Here is a 15,419-nt window from a genome sequence, read left to right on the forward strand (position 1 = left end):
TTACCGACAGGAGAAATGGGATGAAGTTCAACGCGTGGCAGCCAGAGTCTTACAACCAGCATGCCAAACCTCCCCAGTAAAAGCCTTAAAAATCTTCTCTCTTCAACTTAGTCTGGCTGCACTACGGCGTTGTTCCATTCAACTTGCCTAAGCATATCCGATATTCTTTTCTGCGCTGTCTTTTTGTCACAAGTCAGGCAAAGACACATTGAGAACTGGAGGTGGTACTTGTAGCATTATAAACATACTTAATTTAAGAGTCCAATTCGACCGTTTTATGTAATGTGCCAAAATACACCTTACAAAGTACATGTATTAATCTGATTTACTTCTTCATATCAAACATCAGAGACTACCATCCAGCTGCTAAATCATTCTCTGAAAATCTAGTCCAGACAAAGAGAAATTACTTACCAATTATTTTTTAGCAATGAGAAAAATTTTCTCTTCTGTGTAGGCCACCGGCCACGCAGCAGGGATCTGACTTCGGCAAATCATCATAGAAGTAATGAACATCCATGCTCACCGCATTTATTTGAGAAGGTCTTCATCGTATGATTACCTTTCTCACAAGCACTAATCGTAACAAGTCGCTCACCTTCTAGGGCACAGGTCGCACAACATCAAACGGTTCTGTGAGAGTGAGTAGAAAATCTCTAGCATATATAAATCCTTTCTCAAACTTGCAGGTACCATATCCAATCTATCACACAGTCCAAGCATAGTCGACAATAATTTCCATTGATTCAACTCAGAATGGATGTAGAAAGAATGGCCGCACTGCTCAGAGAAAATTTACTTCTTCATGACGCCGCTCTCCGCAAAATTCAATTGCTCGGTATGTTCCCTTACTAAACTTGTACTTGCGTTCCATGAGTTTGTTTTAGGAGAATGCGCATGTTGTCTTAGCATTAACTGTATCTTATACCATTCTTTTATATTTTTTCAGAACAAAGACAAGAGGCTACTGAACGACGAATAAGAGCAGCAACATCCAACGGGCATACACCATGCCACGAACTGCTCCTTCTGCAGAAACACATTCTTGCCGATACCAAGGCCTTGTACCAGCATTACCGACAGGAGAAATGGGATGAAGTTCAACGCGTGGCAGCCAGAGTCTTACAAACCAGCCAGGAAGACAGCGACGATGAGGACATGGGGGAGGTATTAATAAGTGTCGATGATGATAATGATGATGATGATCAATATTTTGATGAAGGTGACCACAATTCTGTTGACGACAGCCAATCTACCACTCATCCACAGGCCTTTGACAACACCGCCATGCATAGTTTTTCCCGTTTTACACGAGATTTTTACATATCTTCAACTCGACAAGATAACTAAATTGTTATTTCACCAATGTCACGTTTTTCTTTCCATCATTCTTTCTCCATCGCACTGTGCTATGTATGGTTTATTGGCCAAATAAAAAACTATTTTATCACCTGAATACAGTCCATACCTTTGCCTCATGCCTGTATTATATTGAAAAGAAACATACATGCCAATTTCTCACAAAACTGTTCTGCTTCTCGTATCCGAAAATATCGTTTTATATATGGATGTTTTAACAAATTAACAACAAAACCTTACATCTTGTCACAACTCTGTCTTAAGTAGCACTGGAAAACGCCCAGAAAGACTATGTAATACAAAATCCTATCTCGAACAAGCACAGTTTGGGCCTAAACAACTGCAAATCTTATCGCACACATGTGTTGTGCCTGTTACGCTTCATACTTATCAAATTTTCACTTTTGCAAATTTCATTTAGCCGTACTGACGAATATCTAAATCATATTGGCTGAAAAGAGTTAGCCTCTGTTTAGTTCACATTACAACAATTAACGGGTACAATTTTCAAGTACTAGTAAAACTTACATAACCGCACTTGAAATATACAAAATCTGCATCACCATTTTTGCGCACAGTGAAATGTACCTGCATGCCAAACCTCCCCAGTAAAAGCCTTAAAAATCTTCTCTCTTCAACTTAGTCTGGCTGCACTACGGTGTTGTTCCATTCAACTTGCCTAAGCATATCCGATATTCTTTTCTGCGCTGTCTTTTTGTCACAAGTCAGGCAAAGACACATTGAGAACTGGAGGTGGTACTTGTAGCATTATAAACATACTTAATTTAAGAGTCCAATTCGACCGTTTTATGTAATGTGCCAAAATACACCTTACAAAGTACATGTATTAATCTGATTTACTTCTTCATATCAAACATCAGAGACTACCATCCAGCTGCTAAATCATTCTCTGAAAATCTAGTCCAGACAAAGAGAAATTACTTACCAATTATTTTTTAGCAATGAGAAAAATTTTCTCTTCTGTGTAGGCCACCGGCCACGCAGCAGGGATCTGACTTCGGCAAATCATCATAGAAGTAATGAAGATCCATTCTCACCGCATTTATTTGAGAAGGTCTTCATCGTATGATTACCTTTCTCACAAGCACTAATCGTAACAAGTCGCTCACCTTCTAGGGCACAGGTCGCACAACATCAAACGGTTCTGTGAGAGTGAGTAGAAAATCTCTAGCATATATAAATCCTTTTTCAAACTTGCAGGTACCATATCCAATCTATCACACAGTCCAAGCATAGTCGACAATAATTTCCATTGATTCAACTCAGAATGGATGTAAAAAGAATGGCCGCACTGCTCAGAGAAAATTTACTTCTTCATGACGCCGCTCTCCGCAAAATTCAATTGCTCGGTATGTTCCCTTACTAAACTTGTACTTGCGTTCCATGAGTTTGTTTTAGGAGAATGCGCATGTTGTCTTAGCATTAACTGTATCTTATACCATTCTTTTATATTTTTTCAGAACAAAGACAAGAGGCTACTGAACGACGAATAAGAGCAGCAACATCCAACGGGCATACACCATGCCACGAACTGCTCCTTCTGCAGAAACACATTCTTGCCGATACCAAGGCCTTGTACCAGCATTACCGACAGGAGAAATGGGATGAAGTTCAACGCGTGGCAGCCAGAGTCTTACAAACCAGCCAGGAAGACAGCGACGATGAGGACATGGGGGAGGTATTAATAAGTGTCGATGATGATAATGATGATGATGATCAATATTTTGATGAAGGTGACCACAATTCTGTTGACGACAGCCAATCTACCACTCATCCACAGGCCTTTGACAACACCGCCATGCATAGTTTTTCCCGTTTTACACGAGATTTTTACATATCTTCAACTCGACAAGATAACTAAATTGTTATTTCACCAATGTCACGTTTTTCTTTCCATCATTCTTTCTCCATCGCACTGTGCTATGTATGGTTTATTGGCCAAATAAAAAACTATTTTATCACCTGAATACAGTCCATACCTTTGCCTCATGCCTGTATTATATTGAAAAGAAACATACATGCCAATTTCTCACAAAACTGTTCTGCTTCTCGTATCCGAAAATATCGTTTTATATATGGATGTTTTAACAAATTAACAACAAAACCTTACATCTTGTCACAACTCTGTCTTAAGTAGCACTGGAAAACGCCCAGAAAGACTATGTAATACAAAATCCTATCTCGAACAAGCACAGTTTGGGCCTAAACAACTGCAAATCTTATCGCACACATGTGTTGTGCCTGTTACGCTTCATACTTATCAAATTTTCACTTTTGCAAATTTCATTTAGCCGTACTGACGAATATCTAAATCATATTGGCTGAAAAGAGTTAGCCTCTGTTTAGTTCACATTACAACAATTAACGGGTACAATTTTCAAGTACTAGTAAAACTTACATAACCGCACTTGAAATATACAAAATCTGCATCACCATTTTTGCGCACAGTGAAATGTACCTGCATGCCAAACCTCCCCAGTAAAAGCCTTAAAAATCTTCTCTCTTCAACTTAGTCTGGCTGCACTACGGCGTTGTTCCATTCAACTTGCCTAAGCATATCCGATATTCTTTTCTGCGCTGTCTTTTTGTCACAAGTCAGGCAAAGACACATTGAGAACTGGAGGTGGTACTTGTAGCATTATAAACATACTTAATTTAAGAGTCCAATTCGACCGTTTTATGTAATGTGCCAAAATACACCTTACAAAGTACATGTATTAATCTGATTTACTTCTTCATATCAAACATCAGAGACTACCATCCAGCTGCTAAATCATTCTCTGAAAATCTAGTCCAGACAAAGAGAAATTACTTACCAATTATTTTTTAGCAATGAGAAAAATTTTCTCTTCTGTGTAGGCCACCGGCCACGCAGCAGGGATCTGACTTCGGCAAATCATCATAGAAGTAATGAACATCCATGCTCACCGCATTTATTTGAGAAGGTCTTCATCGTATGATTACCTTTCTCACAAGCACTAATCGTAACAAGTCGCTCACCTTCTAGGGCACAGGTCGCACAACATCAAACGGTTCTGTGAGAGTGAGTAGAAAATCTCTAGCATATATAAATCCTTTCTCAAACTTGCAGGTACCATATCCAATCTATCACACAGTCCAAGCATAGTCGACAATAATTTCCATTGATTCAACTCAGAATGGATGTAGAAAGAATGGCCGCACTGCTCAGAGAAAATTTACTTCTTCATGACGCCGCTCTCCGCAAAATTCAATTGCTCGGTATGTTCCCTTACTAAACTTGTACTTGCGTTCCATGAGTTTGTTTTAGGAGAATGCGCATGTTGTCTTAGCATTAACTGTATCTTATACCATTCTTTTATATTTTTTCAGAACAAAGACAAGAGGCTACTGAACGACGAATAAGAGCAGCAACATCCAACGGGCATACACCATGCCACGAACTGCTCCTTCTGCAGAAACACATTCTTGCCGATACCAAAGCCTTGTACCAGCATTACCGACAGGAGAAATGGGATGAAGTTCAACGCGTGGCAGCCAGAGTCTTACAAACCAGCCAGGAAGACAGCGACGATGAGGACATGGGGGAGGTATTAATAAGTGTCGATGATGATAATGATGATGATGATCAATATTTTGATGAAGGTGACCACAATTCTGTTGACGACAGCCAATCTACCACTCATCCACAGGCCTTTGACAGCACCGCCATGCATAGTTTTTCCCGTTTTCCACGAGATTTTTACATATCTTCAACTCGACAAGATAACTAAATTGTTATTTCACCAATGTCACGTTTTTCTTTCCATCATTCTTTCTCCATCGCACTGTGCTATGTATGGTTTATTGGCCAAATAAAAAACTATTTTATCACCTGAATACAGTCCATACCTTTGCCTCATGTCTGTATTATATTGAAAAGAAACATACATGCCAATTTCTCATAAAACAGTTCTACTTCTCGTATCCGAAAATATCGTTTTATATATGGATGTTTTAACAAATTAACAACAAAACCTTACATCTTGTCACAACTCTGTCTTAAGTAGCACTGGAAAACGCCCAGAAAGACTATGTAATACAAAATCCTATCTCGAACAAGCACAGTTTGGGCCTAAACAACTGCAAATCTTATCGCACACATGTGTTGTGCCTGTTACGCTTCATACTTATCAAATTTTCACTTTTGCAAATTTCATTTAGCCGTACTGACGAATATCTAAATCATATTGGCTGAAAAGAGTTAGCCTCTGTTTAGTTCACATTACAACAATTAACGGGTACAATTTTCAAGTACTAGTAAAACTTACATAACCGCACTTGAAATATACAAACTCTGCATCACCATTATTGCGCACAGTGAAATGTACCTGCATGCCAAACCTCCCCAGTAAAAGCCTTAAAAATCTTCTCTCTTCAACTTAGTCTGGCTGCACTACGGCGTTGTTCCATTCAACTTGCCTAAGCATATCCGATATTCTTTTCTGCGCTGTCTTTTTGTCACAAGTCAGGCAAAGACACATTGAGAACTGGAGGTGGTACTTGTAGCATTATAAACATACTTAATTTAAGAGTCCAATTCGACCGTTTTATGTAATGTGCCAAAATACACCTTACAAAGTACATGTATTAATCTGATTTACTTCTTCATATCAAACATCAGAGACTACCATCCAGCTGCTAAATCATTCTCTGAAAATCTAGTCCAGACAAAGAGAAATTACTTACCAATTATTTTTTAGCAATGAGAAAAATTTTCTCTTCTGTGTAGGCCACCGGCCACGCAGCAGGGATCTGACTTCGGCAAATCATCATAGAAGTAATGAACATCCATGCTCACCGCATTTATTTGAGAAGGTCTTCATCGTATGATTACCTTTCTCACAAGCACTAATCGTAACAAGTCGTTCACCTTCTAGGGCACAGGTCGCACAACATCAAACGGTTCTGTGAGAGTGAGTAGAAAATCTCTAGCATATATAAATCCTTTCTCAAACTTGCAGGTACCATATCCAATCTATCACACAGTCCAAGCATAGTCGACAATAATTTCCATTGATTCAACTCAGAATGGATGTAGAAAGAATGGCCGCACTGCTCAGAGAAAATTTACTTCTTCATGACGCCGCTCTCCGCAAAATTCAATTGCTCGGTATGTTCCCTTACTAAACTTGTACTTGCGTTCCATGAGTTTGTTTTAGGAGAATGCGCATGTTGTCTTAGCATTAACTGTATCTTATACCATTCTTTTATATTTTTTCAGAACAAAGACAAGAGGCTACTGAACGACGAATAAGAGCAGCAACATCCAACGGGCATACACCATGCCACGAACTGCTCCTTCTGCAGAAACACATTCTTGCCGATACCAAGGCCTTGTACCAGCATTACCGACAGGAGAAATGGGATGAAGTTCAACGCGTGGCAGCCAGAGTCTTACAAACCAGCCAGGAAGACAGCGACGATGAGGACATGGGGGAGGTATTAATAAGTGTCGATGATGATAATGATGATGATGATCAATATTTTGATGAAGGTGACCACAATTCTGTTGACGACAGCCAATCTACCACTCATCCACAGGCCTTTGACAGCACCGCCATGCATAGTTTTTCCCGTTTTACACGAAATTTTTACATTTCTTCGACTCGACAAGATAACTAAATTGTTATTTCACCAATGTCACGTTTTTCTTTCCATCATTCTTTCTCCATCGCACTGTGCTATGTATGGCTTATTGGCCAAATAAAAAACTATTTTATCACCTGAATACAGTCCATACCTTTGCCTCATGTCTGTATTATATTGAAAAGAAACATACATGCCAATTTCTCATAAAACAGTTCTACTTCTCGTATCCGAAAATATCGTTTTATATATGGATGTTTTAACAAATTAACAACAAAACCTTACATCTTGTCACAACTCTGTCTTAAGTAGCACTGGAAAACGCCCAGAAAGACTATGTAATACAAAATCCTATCTCGAACAAGCACAGTTTGGGCCTAAACAACTGCAAATCTTATCGCACACATGTGTTGTGCCTGTTACGCTTCATACTTATCAAATTTTCACTTTTGCAAATTTCATTTAGCCGTACTGACGAATATCTAAATCATATTGGCTGAAAAGAGTTAGCCTCTGTTTAGTTCACATTACAACAATTAACGGGTACAATTTTCAAGTACTAGTAAAACTTACATAACCGCACTTGAAATATACAAACTCTGCATCACCATTATTGCGCACAGTGAAATGTACCTGCATGCCAAACCTCCCCAGTAAAAGCCTTAAAAATCTTCTCTCTTCAACTTAGTCTGGCTGCACTACGGCGTTGTTCCATTCAACTTGCCTAAGCATATCCGATATTCTTTTCTGCGCTGTCTTTTTGTCACAAGTCAGGAAAAGACACATTGAGAACTGGAGGTGGTACTTGTAGCATTATAAACATACTTAATTTAAGAGTCCAATTCGACCGTTTTATGTAATGTGCCAAAATACACCTTACAAAGTACATGTATCAATTTGATTTACTTCTTCATATCAAACATCAAAGACTACCATCCAGCTGCTAAATCATTCTCTGAAAATCTAGTCCAGACAAAGAGAAATTACTTACCAATTATTTTTTAGCAGTGAGAAAAATTTTCTCTTCTGTGTAGGCCACCGGCCACGCAGCAGGGATCTGACTTCGGCAAATCATCATAGAAGTAATGAAGATCCATGCTCACCGCATTTATTTGAGAAGGTCTTCATCGTATGATTACCTTTCTCACAAGCACTAATCGTAACAAGTCGCTCACCTTCTAGGGCACAGGTCGCACAACATCAAACGGTTCTGTGAGAGTGAGTAGAAAATCTCTAGCATATATAAATCCTTTTTCAAACTTGCAGGTACCATATCCAATCTATCACACAGTCCAAGCATAGTCGACAATAATTTCCATTGATTCAACTCAGAATGGATGTAGAAAGAATGGCCGCACTGCTCAGAGAAAATTTACTTCTTCATGACGCCGCTCTCCGCAAAATTCAATTGCTCGGTATGTTCCCTTACTAAACTTGTACTTGCGTTGCATGAGTTTGTTTTAGGAGAATGCGCATGTTGTCTTAGCATTAACTGTATCTTATACCATTCTTTTATATTTTTTCAGAACAAAGACAAGAGGCTACTGAACGACGAATAAGAGCAGCAACATCCAACGGGCATACACCATGCCACGAACTGCTCCTTCTGCAGAAACACATTCTTGCCGATACCAAAGCCTTGTACCAGCATTACCGACAGGAGAAATGGGATGAAGTTCAACGCGTGGCAGCCAGAGTCTTACAAACCAGCCAGGAAGACAGCGACGATGAGGACATGGGGGAGGTATTAATAAGTGTCGATGATGATAATGATGATGATGATCAATATTTTGATGACGGTGACCACAATTCTGTTGACGACAGCCAATCTACCACTCATCCACAGGCCTTTGACAGCACCGCCATGCATAGTTTTTCCCGTTTTACACGAGATTTTTACATATCTTCAACTCGACAAGATAACTAAATTGTTATTTCACCAATGTCACGTTTTTCTTTCCATCATTCTTTCTCCATCGCACTGTGCTATGTATGGTTTATTGGCCAAATAAAAAACTATTTTATCACCTGAATACAGTCCATACCTTTGCCTCATGTCTGTATTATATTGAAAAGAAACATACATGCCAATTTCTCACAAAACTGTTCTGCTTCTCGTATCCGAAAATATCGTTTTATATATGGATGTTTTAACAAATTAACAACAAAACCTTACATCTTGTCACAACTCTGTCTTAAGTAGCACTGGAAAACGCCCAGAAAGACTATGTAATACAAAATCCTATCTCGAACAAGCACAGTTTGGGCCTAAACAACTGCAAATCTTATCGCACACATGTGTTGTGCCTGTTACGCTTCATACTTATCAAATTTTCACTTTTGCAAATTTCATTTAGCCGTACTGACGAATATCTAAATCATATTGGCTGAAAAGAGTTAGCCTCTGTTTAGTTCACATTACAACAATTAACGGGTACAATTTTCAAGTACTAGTAAAACTTACATAACCGCACTTGAAATATACAAAATCTGCATCACCATTTTTGCGCACAGTGAAATGTACCTGCATGCCAAACCTCCCCAGTAAAAGCCTTAAAAATCTTCTCTCTTCAACTTAGTCTGGCTGCACTACGGCGTTGTTCCATTCAACTTGCCTAAGCATATCCGATATTCTTTTCTGCGCTGTCTTTTTGTCACAAGTCAGGCAAAGACACATTGAGAACTGGAGGTGGTACTTGTAGCATTATAAACATACTTAATTTAAGAGTCCAATTCGACCGTTTTATGTAATGTGCCAAAATACACCTTACAAAGTACATGTATTAATCTGATTTACTTCTTCATATCAAACATCAGAGACTACCATCCAGCTGCTAAATCATTCTCTGAAAATCTAGTCCAGACAAAGAGAAATTACTTACCAATTATTTTTTAGCAATGAGAAAAATTTTCTCTTCTGTGTAGGCCACCGGCCACGCAGCAGGGATCTGACTTCGGCAAATCATCATAGAAGTAATGAAGATCCATTCTCACCGCATTTATTTGAGAAGGTCTTCATCGTATGATTACCTTTCTCACAAGCACTAATCGTAACAAGTCGCTCACCTTCTAGGGCACAGGTCGCACAACATCAAACGGTTCTGTGAGAGTGAGTAGAAAATCTCTAGCATATATAAATCCTTTCTCAAACTTGCAGGTACCATATCCAATCTATCACACAGTCCAAGCATAGTCGACAATAATTTCCATTGATTCAACTCAGAATGGATGTAAAAAGAATGGCCGCACTGCTCAGAGAAAATTTACTTCTTCATGACGCCGCTCTCCGCAAAATTCAATTGCTCGGTATGTTCCCTTACTAAACTTGTACTTGCGTTCCATGAGTTTGTTTTAGGAGAATGCGCATGTTGTCTTAGCATTAACTGTATCTTATACCATTCTTTTATATTTTTTCAGAACAAAGACAAGAGGCTACTGAACGACGAATAAGAGCAGCAACATCCAACGGGCATACACCATGCCACGAACTGCTCCTTCTGCAGAAACACATTCTTGCCGATACCAAAGCCTTGTACCAGCATTACCGACAGGAGAAATGGGATGAAGTTCAACGCGTGGCAGCCAGAGTCTTACAAACCAGCCAGGAAGACAGCGACGATGAGGACATGGGGGAGGTATTAATAAGTGTCGATGATGATAATGATGATGATGATCAATATTTTGATGAAGGTGACCACAATTCTGTTGACGACAGCCAATCTACCACTCATCCACAGGCCTTTGACAACACCGCCATGCATAGTTTTTCCCGTTTTACACGAGATTTTTACATATCTTCAACTCGACAAGATAACTAAATTGTTATTTCACCAATGTCACGTTTTTCTTTCCATCATTCTTTCTCCATCGCACTGTGCTATGTATGGTTTATTGGCCAAATAAAAAACTATTTTATCACCTGAATACAGTCCATACCTTTGCCTCATGTCTGTATTATATTGAAAAGAAACATACATGCCAATTTCTCACAAAACTGTTCTGCTTCTCGTATCCGAAAATATCGTTTTATATATGGATGTTTTAACAAATTAACAACAAAACCTTACATCTTGTCACAACTCTGTCTTAAGTAGCACTGGAAAACGCCCAGAAAGACTATGTAATACAAAATCCTATCTCGAACAAGCACAGTTTGGGCCTAAACAACTGCAAATCTTATCGCACACATGTGTTGTGCCTGTTACGCTTCATACTTATCAAATTTTCACTTTTGCAAATTTCATTTAGCCGTACTGACGAATATCTAAATCATATTGGCTGAAAAGAGTTAGCCTCTGTTTAGTTCACATTACAACAATTAACGGGTACAATTTTCAAGTACTAGTAAAACTTACATAACCGCACTTGAAATATACAAACTCTGCATCACCATTATTGCGCACAGTGAAATGTACCTGCATGCCAAACCTCCCCAGTAAAAGCCTTAAAAATCTTCTCTCTTCAACTTAGTCTGGCTGCACTACGGCGTTGTTCCATTCAACTTGCCTAAGCATATCCGATATTCTTTTCTGCGCTGTCTTTTTGTCACAAGTCAGGAAAAGACACATTGAGAACTGGAGGTGGTACTTGTAGCATTATAAACATACTTAATTTAAGAGTCCAATTCGACCGTTTTATGTAATGTGCCAAAATACACCTTACAAAGTACATGTATCAATTTGATTTACTTCTTCATATCAAACATCAAAGACTACCATCCAGCTGCTAAATCATTCTCTGAAAATCTAGTCCAGACAAAGAGAAATTACTTACCAATTATTTTTTAGCAGTGAGAAAAATTTTCTCTTCTGTGTAGGCCACCGGCCACGCAGCAGGGATCTGACTTCGGCAAATCATCATAGAAGTAATGAAGATCCATGCTCACCGCATTTATTTGAGAAGGTCTTCATCGTATGATTACCTTTCTCACAAGCACTAATCGTAACAAGTCGCTCACCTTCTAGGGCACAGGTCGCACAACATCAAACGGTTCTGTGAGAGTGAGTAGAAAATCTCTAGCATATATAAATCCTTTTTCAAACTTGCAGGTACCATATCCAATCTATCACACAGTCCAAGCATAGTCGACAATAATTTCCATTGATTCAACTCAGAATGGATGTAGAAAGAATGGCCGCACTGCTCAGAGAAAATTTACTTCTTCATGACGCCGCTCTCCGCAAAATTCAATTGCTCGGTATGTTCCCTTACTAAACTTGTACTTGCGTTGCATGAGTTTGTTTTAGGAGAATGCGCATGTTGTCTTAGCATTAACTGTATCTTATACCATTCTTTTATATTTTTTCAGAACAAAGACAAGAGGCTACTGAACGACGAATAAGAGCAGCAACATCCAACGGGCATACACCATGCCACGAACTGCTCCTTCTGCAGAAACACATTCTTGCCGATACCAAGGCCTTGTACCAGCATTACCGACAGGAGAAATGGGATGAAGTTCAACGCGTGGCAGCCAGAGTCTTACAAACCAGCCAGGAAGACAGCGACGATGAGGACATGGGGGAGGTATTAATAAGTGTCGATGATGATAATGATGATGATGATCAATATTTTGATGAAGGTGACCACAATTCTGTTGACGACAGCCAATCTACCACTCATCCACAGGCCTTTGACAGCACCGCCATGCATAGTTTTTCCCGTTTTACACGAGATTTTTACATATCTTCGACTCGACAAGATAACTAAATTGTTATTTCACCAATGTCACGTTTTTCTTTCCATCATTCTTTCTCCATCGCACTGTGCTATGTATGGTTTATTGGCCAAATAAAAAACTATTTTATCACCTGAATACAGTCCATACCTTTGCCTCATGTCTGTATTATATTGAAAAGAAACATACATGCCAATTTCTCATAAAACAGTTCTACTTCTCGTATCCGAAAATATCGTTTTATATATGGATGTTTTAACAAATTAACAACAAAACCTTACATCTTGTCACAACTCTGTCTTAAGTAGCACTGGAAAACGCCCAGAAAGACTATGTAATACAAAATCCTATCTCGAACAAGCACAGTTTGGGCCTAAACAACTGCAAATCTTATCGCACACATGTGTTGTGCCTGTTACGCTTCATACTTATCAAATTTTCACTTTTGCAAATTTCATTTAGCCGTACTGACGAATATCTAAATCATATTGGCTGAAAAGAGTTAGCCTCTGTTTAGTTCACATTACAACAATTAACGGGTACAATTTTCAAGTACTAGTAAAACTTACATAACCGCACTTGAAATATACAAACTCTGCATCACCATTATTGCGCACAGTGAAATGTACCTGCATGCCAAACCTCCCCAGTAAAAGCCTTAAAAATCTTCTCTCTTCAACTTAGTCTGGCTGCACTACGGCGTTGTTCCATTCAACTTGCCTAAGCATATCCGATATTCTTTTCTGCGCTGTCTTTTTGTCACAAGTCAGGCAAAGACACATTGAGAACTGGAGGTGGTACTTGTAGCATTATAAACATACTTAATTTAAGAGTCCAATTCGACCGTTTTATGTAATGTGCCAAAATACACCTTACAAAGTACATGTATTAATCTGATTTACTTCTTCATATCAAACATCAGAGACTACCATCCAGCTGCTAAATCATTCTCTGAAAATCTAGTCCAGACAAAGAGAAATTACTTACCAATTATTTTTTAGCAATGAGAAAAATTTTCTCTTCTGTGTAGGCCACCGGCCACGCAGCAGGGATCTGACTTCGGCAAATCATCATAGAAGTAATGAACATCCATGCTCACCGCATTTATTTGAGAAGGTCTTCATCGTATGATTACCTTTCTCACAAGCACTAATCGTAACAAGTCGTTCACCTTCTAGGGCACAGGTCGCACAACATCAAACGGTTCTGTGAGAGTGAGTAGAAAATCTCTAGCATATATAAATCCTTTCTCAAACTTGCAGGTACCATATCCAATCTATCACACAGTCCAAGCATAGTCGACAATAATTTCCATTGATTCAACTCAGAATGGATGTAGAAAGAATGGCCGCACTGCTCAGAGAAAATTTACTTCTTCATGACGCCGCTCTCCGCAAAATTCAATTGCTCGGTATGTTCCCTTACTAAACTTGTACTTGCGTTCCATGAGTTTGTTTTAGGAGAATGCGCATGTTGTCTTAGCATTAACTGTATCTTATACCATTCTTTTATATTTTTTCAGAACAAAGACAAGAGGCTACTGAACGACGAATAAGAGCAGCAACATCCAACGGGCATACACCATGCCACGAACTGCTCCTTCTGCAGAAACACATTCTTGCCGATACCAAGGCCTTGTACCAGCATTACCGACAGGAGAAATGGGATGAAGTTCAACGCGTGGCAGCCAGAGTCTTACAAACCAGCCAGGAAGACAGCGACGATGAGGACATGGGGGAGGTATTAATAAGTGTCGATGATGATAATGATGATGATGATCAATATTTTGATGAAGGTGACCACAATTCTGTTGACGACAGCCAATCTACCACTCATCCACAGGCCTTTGACAGCACCGCCATGCATAGTTGTTCCCCTTTTAACACGAAATTTTTACATTTCTTCGACTCGACAAGATAACTAAATTGTTATTTCACCAATGTCACGTTTTTCTTTCCATCATTCTTTCTCCATCGCACTGTGCTATGTATGGCTTATTGGCCAAATAAAAAACTATTTTATCACCTGAATACAGTCCATACCTTTGCCTCATGTCTGTATTATATTGAAAAGAAACATACATGCCAATTTCTCATAAAACAGTTCTACTTCTCGTATCCGAAAATATCGTTTTATATATGGATGTTTTAACAAATTAACAACAAAACCTTACATCTTGTCACAACTCTGTCTTAAGTAGCACTGGAAAACGCCCAGAAAGACTATGTAATACAAAATCCTATCTCGAACAAGCACAGTTTGGGCCTAAACAACTGCAAATCTTATCGCACACATGTGTTGTGCCTGTTACGCTTCATACTTATCAAATTTTCACTTTTGCAAATTTCATTTAGCCGTACTGACGAATATCTAAATCATATTGGCTGAAAAGAGTTAGCCTCTGTTTAGTTCACATTACAACAATTAACGGGTACAATTTTCAAGTACTAGTAAAACTTACATAACCGCACTTGAAATATACAAACTCTGCATCACCATTATTGCGCACAGTGAAATGTACCTGCATGCCAAACCTCCCCAGTAAAAGCCTTAAAAATCTTCTCTCTTCAACTTAGTCTGGCTGCACTACGGCGTTGTTCCATTCAACTTGCCTAAGCATATCCGATATTCTTTTCTGCGCTGTCTTTTTGTCACAAGTCAGGAAAAGACACATTGAGAACTGGAGGTGGTACTTGTAGCATTATAAACATACTTAATTTAAGAGTCCAATTCGACCGTTTTATGTAATGTGCCA

Source organism: Liolophura sinensis, chromosome 6 (genome assembly GCF_032854445.1).
Source record: "Liolophura sinensis isolate JHLJ2023 chromosome 6, CUHK_Ljap_v2, whole genome shotgun sequence".
NCBI classification, from domain to species: Eukaryota; Metazoa; Mollusca; class Polyplacophora; order Chitonida; family Chitonidae; genus Liolophura; species Liolophura sinensis.